The sequence below is a fragment of the Cryptomeria japonica genome, chromosome 7, assembly GCF_030272615.1.
Source record: "Cryptomeria japonica chromosome 7, Sugi_1.0, whole genome shotgun sequence".
Taxonomy (NCBI): Eukaryota; Viridiplantae; Streptophyta; class Pinopsida; order Cupressales; family Cupressaceae; genus Cryptomeria; species Cryptomeria japonica.
The window spans coordinates 387,541,247-387,556,084 of record NC_081411.1 but is presented as its reverse complement, the minus strand read 5'-3'; positions in this window follow the sequence as shown (position 1 = coordinate 387,556,084).

Below are 14,838 nucleotides of genomic sequence, written 5' to 3'. Positions count from 1 at the left end.
CCAAAAATCAACAAGATAGAGAGAAGAAGGGCAAATTTGAACCGAATTGGCTTGGTCCTTACATCATTACAACAACCTATGGATCCGGTGCATATCAGATTTCAACTCCAGATGGTGAACCTTTGGAGGATCCTATCAACAAAATGCACCTTCGCAAGTTTTACACATAGTTCTTCAGAGTATCCTAATTCAAAAATATAAAAAAAATAAAAAAATAAAAAATTCAAAAATACACAAAAAATAAAAAAATTTCAAAAATACAAAAAAATCATAAAAATAAAAAATCGTTACTTGGTGAAAACCTGCCAAATAGGCACCTTGTGACACAATGAAAACCACTTAGGTGGCACCCCGGGCAAGTACCATGGTGAAAACCGGGTCACCGACACCATGTGTAGGGACATTTCTCCTCCCTCCTTCAGGATTCCATCTCATCCTTTCACTTTGCACACACTCACAACCTATTCATCAATAATAAACACACCCATTCCCATCATGGCTTGTTATTAATCTACCTAAGATTGGTTAGCCATTCATAATAAAACTCCCTTTTCACCCTTTCCATCCATAATAAATCAACTCCTATCTGTGGCTAAGGCAAATCCTATGTCTAGTGATGGGTTTGGAACTAAGAGTATCACACATTCTGAGGAGTACAGTTTCTTCCAGTTTTCTTCAGTCTATCTATGCACAATCCACAATAAAGCAACACTTGCATTAGATCCGCAATAAAGTATTAGTTTCATGGATTCAGTTAGTTTCAGATGAGACTCAACAACAACAATGGGCTTCAATAAATAAAATCTTTCAACAGACTCAGACAACATTATGGTTCAGTGTTATCTATCCTTTTGTGAAAGTAAACATTGTGACCATAATCAAATAGACTTATACAAGTGACAAGAGACACTAAACTTGAGGACTATAGTGGATGTTGGTGTTGAGTCTTGGTTTTCTTTTGATTTTATCTTTTTGGTGACATGTCTTTTATCTTTTCCGGGATGTCTCTGACTAAAGATTTTATCTCCAAGATGTCTTTGACTAGAAAGGCAAGGATGGGGTATCGTCACCTATTTTTCTTTGTTGTCTATGGATTGTCTCTTAGTAATGATATGACCTGTCCAAGGATATGAGGACACTGTGAGTCTAGTCTGAACTGAGGAATTCCTTGTTTGCGACTGTCCGATCTCCATGCAAACAAGTACAATGACTTTTTGGGTCGAACATATGCCTTGATTGTCATAACCTATTTTATCATAATAAATATCAATGATGATAAAAGCACAAGAAGCTCTTTCACTTCCATATCTTCTATCTTCCATCCCCCTTTCTTGATTGACCTCCATCATCCTTCCTGAGTCCGCATAGCCTGCTATCACATGACTGAGTATAATGATAGGCCAAAAATATTTGCAATTCATGTAGTTTACACCTACATTACCACATATTAGCATTTCACACACACATATAGATTTCACAATTTCACCATATCCTGCACACAACAAATGTTAACATATTTTACATTCTCATCATGTAAATAGTTATTTGCATTATCATATTCATCTGCATTTCATACATTTACATTTGCATAACATATAAAACATAAAAGAACAAAAATATTGCATTTCATTATACATATTTGCATCACATAGAAACATCACATAGGTACACATGCATATAGCTACCGCAAGGATGAATCATCTCATAAATATAATTATAAGTGTCATGATACAATGATGTCAAAATACATATGGCTACACAATCACCTGAAGGTGTCTACATCATCATACAAAATGGTACAAAAAATGATACATAGGGAGCCCTCTAAGGCTATGATGAACTCCCTCCCTCAGAGCCAGTTGGCCTCGATGGAGTCTGAGCCCTGGAAGGACCTGCCCTAGGATCATCTCTCCTACCCCCTCTATCTGGTGGTGGTAGAGCCTGTCTCCTGTCTCTCCCTCCAATGGTCGTCATCATCCACGATGGTCTCCGAAAGCTCCTATCCCGCTAATTTGGTGGCACCACTCCATAATACAGGTCTCTCCAATAGGCTATCTCCTCCCCCGCTTGCAGAACATAGGCGTATCCTGCCCCTATGTCCTCTGTTTCCTACCTCCCTTCCCTCAGTGTTGTCCCAGCCTTTGTATGGCACTGAATAGCCTGATCCCTCTCACGCTCAGTATCCCTTAGTTATCTCCTGAGTCTAATTGTCTCCCTCTCAAGATCCTAGATCTCATCTGCATGTCCTTGGTAGATCTCTCTAAAGGATAGTAACTCATCCTCCTCCTCTCATGCTATCCCTATGGCTGCTCCTGTGGCTTCTCTAGCCCTTGTCCTATCCCTGTCCCTATCTAGGAGCCAGTACCTATCCGGGAACCTGTGCTGGCACCTATAATGGCAATCCACCTCTACCCCTCACTATATGAGCTTGATGAGCCTGTCTCTCCTCTCTGCCCTCTCTCCTCTGAGCCACTCTCCTCTCTACCACTATGCCCCGCCTCCTCCATCGGCCTCTATCTCCACCATATTCACTATCATCTTCATCACCTCCACCGTCTCCCTCTATTGTCTCCCTTGGATCCGTCAGTCATGGAAATGGATGCTCTCCCCAATATGCAGTGTACTCTGCATCCATCCGTGCATCCTCCACATTTGCCCAAATATCCCAAGGCATGGGAACCATCTCTAGAAGTTGTGTCATTGCTTGATCATAAGAAAGCAATGGCCCCAAATGCACCTAATCCCTCACCGTCTGTGCATACATCCTTGACCCCCGTGGCATCCACTATATCCTTTCGAATTGCCTACATACCTTGTCTATCAAATGCCTCTCAATAATATATGGTGTCTGACCAATCAGATACCTGCTCTGGAATATATATGGCAGCTCTACTACATCATCCTGCCACTCCCCATAGTCTAAGGCTGGCCTCCATACTACACTTTCTATCTCATCAATAACCCTGCACCAATATTCTGGCCTCCCAATCCATGGCTGAGAAGTAATCATATCATACAAATGCACATAACTCTGCATCCCAATCATGCTGATCCATGATACACAAATTGAAGCAACTCATAGTACAAGTGTTCTAATAGACATGACCCCCAGACTGATCTAGTGTGCTCAGTCACCAATGTCTTTAGAGTCCTCCCCCATCCCACAACCAACCCTTGTGTACCTTGTTCGAACATAGGAACCCACTGATCACTCCTGGCAGCAACACTGGTAGCGCCAATCCTGTCGCTGTCATGGTGTCCCAAGCCACATGTCCAACTCTCATCTCTAGTCCTAGATCCTAAAATACTCGTCTCAGTGCATCCATGTCTCCCTCTCGATCGTAAGGAACTAACTCCCCAATGATCGATATCCTTAGTATCCTGTATACATCTTCCAAGGTGACTGTCATCTCACCCATCAACAAATGAAACGTACATGTCTCTAAGTGCCATCTCTCAGCTAGCCCAGTCAGAAATCCCATGTTCACCCAAAACTCAGGCACATACAAAATATATTGCAAGCCCATAGACTAAACTATTGCTCTATCCTTAAATGTCAGCTCTGGTCGTAAACTCTGAGTCGAAGGGAATCTCTCTCATGACTCCAGCATAGGTAGGTCCTACTACAATCAAGAAAATCAACTGTATCAATCCTAGTGGTACTCCCTGTTCATCACAAAGTGTTACTTTTTATCTTAGTGCTTATATCTATCATATGGCACTCTACCCTAGTTGTATTCCTTGTTCATCACAAAGTGCTGCTTCGTATCCTAGTGGTACTCCCTGTTCATCACAAAGTGTTTCTTTCTATCCTAGTAGCATTCTATATTCATCACAAAGTGATGCTTTGATCCTATATTTTAGAGCACCTACTTGAGTATATCCTCTTGAGTATCTTATCCAATTGGCAACGTATGTTCTATCACAAAATTGTCAATTTTAGCCTAGTCCTGTTGATAACATATGTTCTATCTCAAAATTTTCAATTTCTTTGGTACCCCCTGTTCATCACAAAGTACCTCGCTATATCCTATCCTAGGGCCTCTGCTTGAGTGTATCCTCTTGAGTAGTTTCCTAATTGGCAACGTATGTTCTATCACAAAATTATCAATCCTAGCCCTATATGTTATCCTAGTCTTCCCTAGAGGACATGTTTGAGTGTATCCTCTCAGTATCTTATCCAATTGACAATGTATGTTTATCACAAAACTACCGATTCAACCTTGAAGACATAAATGTGCATTCATGGCACAAACACACTTGTATACTTCATAGATACACCTAACACCAACACAGACGTGCCTTAATGTTTTTTCCCTAGCCTGACATTTTTTGCAATCTACCTAGAATGTATTTATTGCAATACCTACCATGCATTTATGACAACAATTAATGCAACAAAGTACAAGAATGTTTTGTGGTATTTACCAGCTCTCTTGCATCTACTAGCCTCTGATATAGGTGAATGTGATCGAATCTACGCATCAATGCCATCGCTAATGACTTCTCTATGCTCTCTCTATACTCTAATCTCTTAGGTGTGTGGATGACAATGAGGATGTTTTCCCTCATAGTCTATCTTATAGACTATCCTGTGATTCCGTCACTCTATCCTATCTCATTAATCCTTTCTATCCTTTCTTTCTTATCGAGAGATTGTCTGCGATCTTTCCAGTCATTTTCATCCAATCTCTTAAGGGGGCATATCATTCCCATCTTGGGGTAACTTTGTATCTGTTCATCTTATCTTCTTTGAAACAATGCGACAAGGTGCATTGTCTCAAAGAGGGGAAAAATGTAGACACCTAAAATTGTCATGTCTAATTAAATAAATATCTTTATTTATTTAATTAATTCATTTATCCTCTTCTAGCCTTATTTCTTATTTAAATAAATACTTTTATTTATTTAAATTACCCTTTTCTTAAATTAAATAAATACTTTTATTTATTTAATTGATCCCACTTCTTCTATTAATTAAATAAATCTTTATTTATTTAATCAATTCATTAGCCTTTTCTACCCATGACACATGTCATTCATCTCTTAATTCCTACACTACCTACCCTCTCATTATTTTCTTATTTTCTCTACCTACCCTCTAATCCTAGCTGACCATTTATCTTTTACACCTCTCAATCTTATCCCTCCATTTCCTATAGTGTCTTCTATATAAGGAGATGCTTCTTTCATTACCAACCCTATTCAATCCTAATCATCCTATTCAACTACGCATGCTAATCAATCCTCCTAATCATTCTTTTCAACCCTAATCAATCTATTCAACTAATCAGCTAACTCCCCAACTACGCTTTCGAATTTTCATATGCGATCAAGCCTACTTGCAACCATATTTTCGTTCTTTGTTGAGCTCTTATGCACACATAACATCTGAGAGCAAATATATCAAGCAAGATCAATGGAGATAGGAAGAATGGAGATCCAAACCATATTGGACATGTGATGGTATAATCTTTGTGATTTTATTTGATTTGCATTGTCTTATGTAATCTTCATATGTTATGGTGGATCTTTGTTGTTGTTAGGATAGGGTTTTGTGGTTGAATTCATTTAGTCTTTCAATATTGTTGTTTCCATTTTTACCATAAACAATATGATTTCTTACACATTGAAGCACATGAAGATTCCCAAGGAGATAGGAAGGATTTTCCTATGTTCTTAAATAAATCAGTTAAAGAAAATACAGAAAAGGTCGTGTTTGGAAATAATTATAATTTTTCAAAAACATTATACAGTGAAACTATGGGAGAAAAGGAAATAATGTCTCTGCATGACATTGTTGAAAGGGACATGTGCCCTGAGTCTTTATGTGAAAAGGGTAAGTTATTTCCAAAACACAAGGAAAAAGAAAATGAGTTTAAAGATGGTATAAATTTTTTATCAAGTTTACATTATAGTAAGATCATATGTGATGGGTGCCCTAATCTACTATTTGAGGAAAATATGATATTTAAAAAAAATGAGGATATGGTAAAAACAAACTATATGGAACATAATCCCAAAGGAATAAATTTTTTGAAAAATTGTAATATAGGTTGTGTTATTCCCAATTTTGACATTTCATTCGGAGGCACAAATACTTTGCAACAAAAAGGAAAGGAAAAAAAATTACCAAGTATTTCCCCTCATACAAATGTTGCGGAATATAAAAATGGAAATTTTGAATGGTGTTCTGAAACTTATATGCAGATGAAATTGACATATGACAAAAGAGATTTCAAAATTTTTCAGGAAGAAAAGGAATATAAGAATAATGGTAAAATACTATTGAGATATAATTTATTTCAATTAAGGTCGATACAAGAGGATGAAAGGGATTATGTGTATCACATTTTAACCCAAATAACAAGGAAGATAATTAAATATATTGGAAAAAAAAATTATAGTAGGAAAAGAAACAATATATCAAGCAGTGGGAGTGGTAAAGCAAATAGTATTTTCAGAAGGTGCATATTACTACATGACCAAAATCAGGTATTTGACAGAGGAAAGGGGATATCATAAATTTTTTGGGGGCCTCGAGCCACCCAATTTTATTCAGAGGAGAACCTACATAAGGGGTGCTATCTAATGGTCTACTTTTCCAAAGATAACCGAGATCTCTCTATGCTCACAGGGAGCATACATCCCCAGAAAGAGCCATTGTTGGACCCTTAAAAATTTTAAATTTTAGAGTTTCAGATTCATGCCAAAAAGAAGATTTCTATGTTCAATCATGTGTAACATCTATAATCAAGTAGGTTCATTCAATTATAACTTTCAGAGACCAGGTCTGATGCATCCATCAAGAGTTCAACTCGAGGTATGCATATGTTTCACAAATTCCGGAATCAAGCTAGGTATACCTTTTCAAACCATAATTATTTTTCATCTCAACACTTTCAGGTCAAATTAATTTTTCCTTTGTATTTCATGTATATCTAAGGACCTATGTTTCAAATTTTGAATTCATATGAGGTTATTTGATATGTTTTATAAAGGCAAATCTAAATATAACTTATTCGAATTGACAATACACAATTCTAAATTCTGAATCAAGATGATTACAGTCTGATGTTAGTAAATCGTTTTGTAGGAGCATAACTGAAGAACATAGAGCTGTGCCAAAAAAGGGAAAGCCTTTATCCCACATTGTTTGTCGGATAGGCTCTTTTAACACTTAGATCCAAAGCGGCCCACATAATAACTGTTGAAAGATAAAAGGATTTTGGCATGAAGAAGGACAAACCTAGTTGACACTGCATGCGCGCACATCTCAAGGCATCCAATTGTTTATGATAGACTGGCAAGGATGGAGGCTAAATATCAAGCAAGTCAGATAGATTTAACAATCGGGCGAATGATCCAACAATGGTCGCTATACGGCAATGAGAAATAGCTCACCGGTTAATCCTCACGACTTGGTGACTAAACATGTGCAGAAAAGGGATAGTTAACGATCGATCAGGTTGAAGGTGGATCAACGATTGTCACTATACCGCATGATGAAGATGCATGCGAGTTATCCCCCATGACATGGCGACTAGTGAGGTGGCACCTAAGTAGATCATGTGGCAAACCAGAGGCTGACACATGGTGACACATGACAAAAGAGAGCAGCGCAGGCAGGTTAAGGATCACGCAAGTCCGAGAAGATCCAATGAATGTCGCTATTCCGCAATGAAAAGTTGCACGATCAATATCTGTCGCAGATCAACGACAAAGGAGGACCAAAGTGAATCAGTGGGTCTGGTCAAGATGAGTTAGTAGCTGAAGTGGCAGTCAAGTGGTATGTCATCAAAAAAAGACTTATCAAACAAACCTAGGCTATGATGGATCTCTAAAAGGACTCACCGAAAGAAACAGTTTCATTGACATGAAGTTCATTGAAGAAATCAGAAGCGGTCCCATAAAAAATAAAAGGTATCGATGAAACTACAGAATCAATAAGACATGAGAACAACTCACCGAGGGAGGAAGTTTGGCCAAAAGAATAATAAAAGGGAAGTATTTCTTATCATATCACACTATTTTATGTATTATTTGAATGTGCGTTAAAGATGAAATTTATGTATATCTATCCTAAATAAGTGCTTTGAATATATATTTTAGGATAAAGCATTATTTTATATAAATGGATGTTATGTTTGCAAAATTATTTTCTTAAAGATGGAAATACTTTGATTTAAATGAATTATTTTAAAAAAGTATAAGGAAATAAAGATTATTGACTTTTCAAACTAAAAGCTAAGGTGAAATATGTTTTAAATTTTAAATCAAGGAATTTGATTGGCTTATCTTGTGTGCAGAAGATAATGAGAAGATGATGGATATTTGCTAAAGAATTTTATCAAGGCAGAGAATATAAGACATGTGATTGGAGTGTCATTTAGTATTTTTAAGGATTCTCATTTGTAATTAATTATTAAACCAAAGGGCATGTTCTTTTGAATGTAACTATCTGTAGCTTTTTCTTCTATGAATGAAAGGGTGTATCCTTTCATATATGTCTTTTGATTGACATACTTATAAGGAGTCATAATTATATATAAAAAGGGGGAAGAGTCATAAGAGAATATACTGCTGTAAGGACTAAATGTCATTTTGTATTAGGGAATTCTATAGGAAGAAGAAGTATCATTTTGTGCAAGCAATCTGTAATGGAGTATCTGCAAGTGCAATTTATGTATGCAATCATTTCCTAAAGATTAATATACAAGGTTCATTTTTTCTTTTCTAAATATTGTGCATACTTTTGTGTTGATGATTATCTTTGTCCTCTTGATAAATTTGTTTATAGATTTGCTATGATGTGAATCACATGTTGTTGCATTAAGTGAAAGATTGAGTTCTTATTGTTTGTGTAATGCATACTGAACCTTCATAGTTGATGAGAAATTATCTCTTGAGTTGATAAGATATTTTATCCATAAAGTGTCATATATATCCGTGGATAGAGGCACTGGTCTGTTATTGATCTTTTAAGGTTTTGATTTGTATGCATTCAAGGTCCTTGATAGAGAAACATTCTTCCCAAATCCTATATGAACTGATCTATGTAGATTTCAGTTAAGTCCTGAAGGCAATCCCATTTTCAATATACATTCACTATCATTTCTTTTTAAAGCATTCAGTTAAAGCACATAATAAAGCATAGTTGCAGAACAATAATTTTCCAGTTGTGTAAACTTTCTAAAATGTTTAAATCCATTATAAATAACCTCTTTTGTGCTTGAGAGGAAAAGGCACACCTACCTAGCTTTAGTGGAGCCTTAAGTACAAAGGGATTTGGTCTTTGACCATCCCTGTTCATTGGCCAAGGCTGATTGGACTACTTGAGGATTTGGCAAGTCTTTTGGTTTTCCATTCTGTGGTTTTGGGAACCAATAGGGTGTTCAGAAACAAGTTAAATGAAGATGGTGTTGTAGTTCACAATAAGGCAAGATTAGTTTGCAAGGTTTATGCGCAAGAAGAAGGAGAAGATTATGGAGAAAATTTTTGCACCAGTAGAAAGACTGGAAGGAGTTAGAACATTACTTTCATTTGCAGCCCATAAGAAGTTCAAGGTATACAAGATGGATGTTAAGTCTTTATTTTTGAATGGGATATTAGAAGAAAAGGTTTATATAGAGAAACCTGATGGTTATGATTGACAGATAAGGAAGACATGGTATGTAGATTGCATAAAGCTTTATATGGATTAAAGAAGGCACCCAAAGCATGATATGAATGACTTCATACACATCTGATGAAGATATGCTTTGCAATAACCAGTGATGACAACATCATTTATCTCAAGTCTGAAGGAGATGAAATATTGGTCAATGAAGTATTTGTTGATGACATTATATTTGGAGGTAATGATGTCATGAGCAATAATTTTGTAGATGAAATGAAGACTGAGTTTAAGATGTCATTAGTAGGGGAAATAAAAAAATTCACAGGTATAGCAGATGAAGATGGTATTTTCATTACTCAATCTAAGTATGTAAAAGAGGTTTCGAAGACTTTTGGCATGAGTGACTATAAACCAGTTGGAACTCCAAAGGTTACAAGTTGTAAATTGTCCAAGGAAGATGCATCTAAGTCTATATATGAAAAGGAATACAATTCAATGATTGGCAAATTGCACTATGTTGTTCACAGTCGACCAAATATTTCCCATGCAGTTGGTATAGTTTCTAGATTTCAGAAAAATCCGAAGGAAGTACATCTAATAGCAACCAAGAGAATTTTTAGATATCTGAAAGGCACAGTTGACTATGGATTATGGTATCCATATGGAAAAAAAATTGATTTGAAGGTATACACTAATGTTGATTAGGAAGGAAATGTTAATGACTAGAAAAGTACTACTAGTAGAGCACTCTTTCTAGGAGGAAGGCTAGTTTCATGTAGTAAGAAGTAGAGCTGTATTTCACAATCTACTGCTGAAGTTGAGTATGTAGCAGCTTACATGAATTGCACACAAGCTATTTGGATGAGGCACATTTTGAAAGGGTTTAAGATGAAGATTTCAGAACCTATAAAGATTTTCTGTGATAATACAAGTGCAATAAATATTTCTAAGAATTCTATTTTGCACGCAAGGACTAAGCACATTGAATTGAAGTATCACTTTTTGAAGGAAAAAGTTCAAAGTAAAGATGTTATCTTAGAGCATGTTTTTACACAAAAGCAACTTGCAGATATCTTTACCAAACCTCTACCTAAGACCACTTCTGAGTATCTTAGAAGTCAGTTGGGGGTTGTCCCTCTTCATGAAGTCAGTTGAGCATGATGTTGATTACATCAATCCTTGAGTTACTTGCAAAATCTTACATGGATTGATGTTTTTGGAAATGGATGTATTCCACAGGGGGAGAATCAAGTTGCAGTACGTTGATGCATAGTGAAAATTTGGACTTACATGTTTTACTTTCAACTTGGCATTGTTGTCAAAGGGAGAGAAGAATTATGTGATTGAGGAGAAGAATTATGTTTTTGATTAGGTGAACCAACAACATACTGAAGACCTATAGAGCACGGTGAATACTTGGTAGTGTAAACTAGGATTCCTATTCCCCAATCCACAACAACAATCAGAGGCATTGATATTTATATTGCCATCAATGCCAAAGGGGGAGATTGTTGGAATTTTTATATTGTTGGCATTAATGATATGTTGGCATTGATGTCAATTGAACTGGCGAATGGTATTTATGATATTGTTGATTTTATTGTTGTTATTGCTATTATCTTATAACCAGTATGATAAACTTTAAGGAAGATGTTGTAAACCGGTATATGGTAGTTTGTAAGTTGAACCGGTGTAAAGGGTTAAACCTTTCTATGTTATGTAACTGGTAAACCCTACCAATTGTTTTCTGTTAAACCCTAACCGATCAAGTTTGTTGGTCTAAGATCTAATGTTGAGTGGTAATGATGGAGACACGTGTGATCATCGATTGAGGATTAGTTCAGATTGATTTGGTGCATTTGTTTTCTTGGAAAGGAGCAAAGTGGATTGCATCTAATGCATAGCGCATGATGAGTTACAAAGTCTGATGAAGCGGTGATCATGGAGCGGTTGGAATTTTCTTGATTAATATGGAGAGATTGTTATGATTTCTAACGGTCAAGATTGTACCAATTGTTTGTAATCTTGATGATGAGAATTAGGTTTTTGTTGTGTTACCGACCTAGTTGATTTATATTTAAGGTCGATGATATTGTTTTGTTAAGTGTTGGAAAAGTTGACAAGATTGGCAGAAACCGGTTGAGTGTGTGGTTTCCTAACCAATGGATAGATTTGCAGTTTGAGTAAAGGTAGATTGAAGCTTAAGAATGATCTGATCAAGCGGATGTAGTGCTATTCAGACATATCAAGAAAACCTGTTGTTTTCTAACAATTACAACAAAATTGAAATCCCCTAACTGGGTAAGCTCTAACAAGCTTGGCTACTTTCTAAATCCTCTCACAAGGTGGTCCATTAGTTTGGATTCTCAAATCCTCCAATGAGGTTACTCCTAACAAGGGATTGTGCTTTTCATCAAGACATATTTGTAAATCCCTTAACCGGGTGATTCCTAACAGAATCAGTTCTTAACAGGACTTATTGTAAAAGCTTTAACAGGCTTGCCTCCTAACAGGGAAAACTTTAGAAGAGTTCAGATATCTATCCTTGTGAGTCTCATCTCACCATGGTTTTTACCTATTTGGGTTTTCCATGTATAAATATTTGTGTCAAGTCATGAATGCTTTTGTGGTTATGATCTTATTTGTTGATTTGATTAACTACTTAACTATTCTGATATGGCATGATAACTGGAAGTATTGAGAGATGAATATGTTAACATATGATTAGGCATTTTTTATGTTTACAAGATTGAAGTTATTTACTGTTAAGTTGTCATAACAGTCAAACCGGTTGATGTTGGTAATCTTTGAGATATTATCTTGACTGAGTTATTTGTTGATAAGTTTATTTTTGAGTTTGGGAGTTTGTATCAATTTTTCAGTATACTGATTCACCTCCTAATCTCAGTATTCTATTGGATACTTATTCTTTCATCATACCATCACTGTACCTTTTGGAAATATGACAAAAAACTCAACACACAAGGGATGGAAGAATATTCTCATTGGGAATAAGTCAATTCCTGATGAACCCAAAGCCTCACCAAAATATCTTGTTACTGACAAAGGAACCTCAATTAAGTTGTCAAACTCTATTATGGATCAAATGCTCTCATCCATGTGTTGGAATCAAGGAACACTAAGAGTGGGGGTGAATCAATGTTATGCAATTTTTAACATTCTTAATCTGTCCTCTAAACCACTTAATGCAAATGAATAAAAGTAGAGTATAAAAATACAAAGCAAATAACAATAACACCATAACACCAAGATTTTTACATGGAAATCCAGTTAAGGGAAAAACCACAGTGGGATTGGAACCCACAATATTAATATACCTTGTTATAAGTATAATAATATTACATGAGGAGAATGCACATGCATTCAAACACACTGCCTAGAGATCACTGCTCAAATTACAATAAGGGTTGCAACCCCATAAGGTTCATCACATTACCAAATGATTACATATAATAATTGGAATGTTTGCACTGATAAACAACATCTACAAATGTCAAAAACTATTCCGGTTAAGCACAAAATACTATGTTCTTCAACACTGCTCTATTTTGATATTTTGTTGTATTCCGAAGCATAAATCCTTCAATTACACACTAGAAATTTTGCACAATCGCTCATACACGCTTCCACACACCTCCCAATATAAAAAATGATCAAATAAATTTCTCATATATATCAATAACATCAAATTAGTTCTACATCATGTTGGCCCAAAAATGCATAACACACAACATGAAATGTGTTACCCAAGTCAGCTCAAACCGATCCAAAACAACCATGCAGACCAAAATAAATTGTCCAAATGCTTCCCAAATGCTGGATCACCAACCTCAAATACACAAAAAACTGCCAAAATATTTCCACAAGATCTTCACAATGAGTCTTTACACGTTACTTCCAATGAACATTGTTCTACTAGAAAACTTGTCTACCAGATTTTTTAACTCACTCAATTCTCATCACCAGAAACCATAAACCTGGAGTAAGGCATATTACATGAACACGATGATTCTTCAAGATCCATAACATAAAATACTCAACACAACTGATTCACCAACCAAATACTATACACTTTGCCAGATGTCCCATTCTTCTCACTGAACCTCACTTGACCTCAATCAATCTTGTAGTATGAATGAATCATGAACTACTGATTGGATATCTAACTCAAGTTTCCATCAATGAAAAAATATAAAAAACAAGGAAATGTCTCTTGCCAACAATCTCCCCCTTTGGCATTAATGACAACACTTAGTAAAAAATGACTAAGTGTCAAACCAAAACCAAAACCAAAATAATGTACACCGCAACAAGAATCTATCAACCGAACTCCAAGAATCAGGAACTTTGCTTAAGATAAACATTTTTCATTTCTATACACCCCCCCTTTGATATCAATGGCAAAGGTATGGTTCTGAAAATAAAAAATTCAAGCCAAAAATGCTATTTACATATGTGTACACAGTCTTTTCATACTCACAAAAAATTGAAAATGTCTGCATAAGAATTTTTCAAAGAATTTAGGTGGCTATACCAACCCTTCTTAAGGCATTCCAAAATTATTATAAGCTCGTTGAATAGGTATGCAAGTGCCTCTATTGACTTAAGATCTATTGGCTCCTTGGATTTCATGGAACTTTGGGCATCTTGAAGAGCACTGAGTATGACATCCAACTTGGGAGTATTGTGACTTCTAAGTTCACAAACTCTGCCAATTATTTTCCCTTTTTCTTGATTCAAACTCCCAATTTTCTCAAGTAAGGATATTACTTGGTCTTCATGACTACTCAAGGAGGCTGATAAGGGATCAAATGACTGAGACATTTTGTACAAGTTGATCCTCATACTTTTTATCCATTTTTTCAATATCCAGGGTGAATTTAGACAAAGATAAGCATGATTTATAAATGTTTCCACCGTTGGTTAAACTATCCTGTATACTTTTTACACATGAATCCAACATAAATTTTTCATCTGCAATCATCCTCGTTAATGTTTGGAGCCTTCTTTTGTTAAACTCATTCCAAACTTTCTCTTTAGCTATTTTTTTAAAAGATTGAAAGTGACTGTCCACAGAGTTGATTAAACTTTTTAATTGCCTAGATGGAGTGTCTGATGAGTCCTTCTGAAATGAAGGCATGAGTTTCTCCAAAACATTAGATGTCATAGTAAGTAACTCACTATCCTCTGTGTGGAAT